Here is a 2,874-nt window from a genome sequence, read left to right as displayed (position 1 = left end):
GTCGCTCAGCAGAACTATTGCGCGGGCATGGCGAGAGCCGGCCCGCGGAACTAATCCATCCTACCATAACGAATCCGCAGATGCTCAGCCGAGTACCGGTACCGCCGCCGTAGCGCTAGCGGACGCTACCCGTTATGCTAAAACTGTCTATTGGCTGCAAACGCGGATTATGCGTCAGCCTGACGTCCCCGTTGGCTGCAACACGTCATGTGGCTGTGAACGGTGTTGAAATGTCCACACAGAGGCGTGGGTATGTTGCCACCTAAAATTAGGCCCTACGTTACACAAGGAAAGCAGCAGCCGCCTTGTAATTATGGCGAAAACAAACTAATACATTCCTCGTGACTTCCGAATATTTATGATGGATGTAATATATTAATTAGTGTAACTTTGCGCGAAAATCAAAATTGCCGTAAGTGCCGATAAACGTGGGCGCGCACTTTAGGCTGCTTAAAGACAAATATACATAAAGAAACGATTGTCCAAAAAATAAACAACGGGAAGCAAAAGGGCAAGCAGTGGGAGTCTTCGGAGCTGTGAGAGCGTATTTTGCCTTGTCTTTTCATGTAGGATGTGCTCGCATTGAGAACGCCACGCTCGCCCCATCAAGCGTGTACAACCCCCAATCTTATTCGAATTCGAATGATGTTTTGTTGAAACAAATTTTTATTTTACGTTTGTTTAAACGCGCTAATGGGGGATGATCAGCATTTCTATAGTTAGTATGTCTTTAAGTTAGAATTATCGGTTATCCCCGCAAATTACGCTTTGGACACATCTCGCAGGTTAACACGCTACTGAACATGCGCCACTGCGTAGTTGTTAAGGCCTTGTGCTGCTGAGTCCCAAAACGTGGGATCGATTCCGGCCGCGGGGGTTGCTCTTCAGACGGAGGCCAAAAACGAAAACGCCCGTGTGTCGAGATTTCAGCGCACGTTAAAGATGCCCAGGGAGTCAAAATTAATCCGAACACTCTACTAGGGCGCGACTCGTGTTCAAATGCAACGCTGGGTCGGTGTATCTGCGGTGCGTTAAACCCCAAAAATTTGAATTTGAATTTTTTTACTCTTCAAGCCAGCTTTCTAAAAAAATCGACGCAGGTGGTATTAACCACGACCCCCCAAAACGGCCAATCAGCGTGGTCAAATTTGCAAATTTGGTGACTGACGAGGCCCAGCATGCCATTAGTGTAAGAATAGAATCTGCGCTGGGACAGACATGGTCACGCTGATTGGTCGTTTTGGGGTGTCGTGGTGAATACCACCTGCGTAGATTTCTTAGAGTGAAAGAGTCGTGAATTGTGGTCTGTGATTCACAGCAATGGCTCGGACCATCAATGGCTCTTCCAAAGTGTCACAGATACTCGACCGTGAATGAGGCTCGCCGAAGCGTCTTTGTTGAAGGTAATAAAGTTCTACAGTGTGTCTCTTCATTAGCAAAATTGTTCTATACGTGAGGGCTGGGAGAAATTTCTGGCTATGACCGCAAGGGAAAAGTTTAGGAATGCGTACGAGCATACTCTCATTCAAGACCCGTGCGGAGAGATAGTACCCAAGCAGGTCTTCTCGCCAAGCCTGTATATGTGCTTTTTTATCCCACCAATACTCATACACGTATACATTACACCCGTCTTACACACAGTTACAGTTACTCACCGTGGCATTCGTCCAGGAACTAGAAATCTTCTCTCACGCTTTGGTGCTGACATGGCCGTTGACAGGATTTTGTAGATAGGGAGGTAAGGTATCACAAAAAAATTGAGTAATAAACAAAATGTGTACAGTCACTGAGTTTATGCATTTACGCAACCAAAATGAACGGGCAAATAGAGACCGCATATTTTCTAAAAGTTGGCATAAAGATGAACAGCGCCCGAGAGACTGAGAAAAAAAAAACGTTTCTTCTACAGCTGAACCTCGTTATAACGAACACTGATATAGCGAATTATCGGCTATAGCGAACTAAATACAGACTTTGGTTGGTCACGCTTTATTTCAATGACACTTATTCTTTTATAACGAAACTGAAAGCGAGAGCCGCGCGCTATATCAGATATAACGAAGAAATATTTGACCAGGAGGCTGAGAAGCTAATTGGAAAAACCCTCCGGCATCCGAAACTGCAGAAGTATACAGGCCGTTTTGTTCGTGGACACTGTGGAAAACTTCGTGCTGCTCGGTGCTGTGAGTATCCACCAGACGAAAATCACATCCTTCATCAAATAAATAAGGACGCAGTCCTGTTTTCTCAGTTTTCTCAAGTGAACTCTGTTCTGTAGTAATTTCACGCACTCATGTTCCGGTTCATTGAGCGCGAAATGCAACAAGGAGAAAGGTAAGGGTTACCTTGTGTATAGTGGGTTCTAAGCCTCAAGAAATGCATTTTTGTATCAAGTTTTTATTTTGGGGGGGAGCCAGATTGTCGATTTGTTACAGCCGATTTTTACCTCTACTGTTATAACGAATGACGGTTATAACGAACTTATTTGCTGTGCCGATACTACTTCGTTATAATGAGGTTCGACTGTATATGACCAAGAGATGGGGCTTGGTTCGAAGCTCCTCAGTCCCAGACGCGTTGAGCGGGGACGGCACTGACAGCCGAAGCTGGTCGTCCAGGCCACAGCTCGCCAAAGCTCGAGTCAGCAGTCGCACCAGCAGAACAGGACACATGCACTCACTGCTAAAGCAGATTCGCTGCTCTTTTAAAGATGAAATTCATTATGCCTAAAACGATGCGGATGTAAGAGCAGTGACCATGCACGTCAGTCCGAGGAATGCAATCTACAATGCAGCCTCCATAGGTACTTACGTACACGTTCATTCGAAACGCCCGCGTGTGTTGCTGCGCTGTTATATCCCCGCACACAAGGGC

The sequence above is a fragment of the Haemaphysalis longicornis genome, unplaced genomic scaffold (genome assembly GCF_048455015.1).
Source record: "Haemaphysalis longicornis isolate Haplotype H1 unplaced genomic scaffold, Haemaphysalis longicornis Haplotype H1 scaffold_3, whole genome shotgun sequence".
Lineage (NCBI taxonomy): Eukaryota > Metazoa > Arthropoda > Arachnida > Ixodida > Ixodidae > Haemaphysalis > Haemaphysalis longicornis.
Note: the sequence above shows the minus strand (reverse complement) of the source record.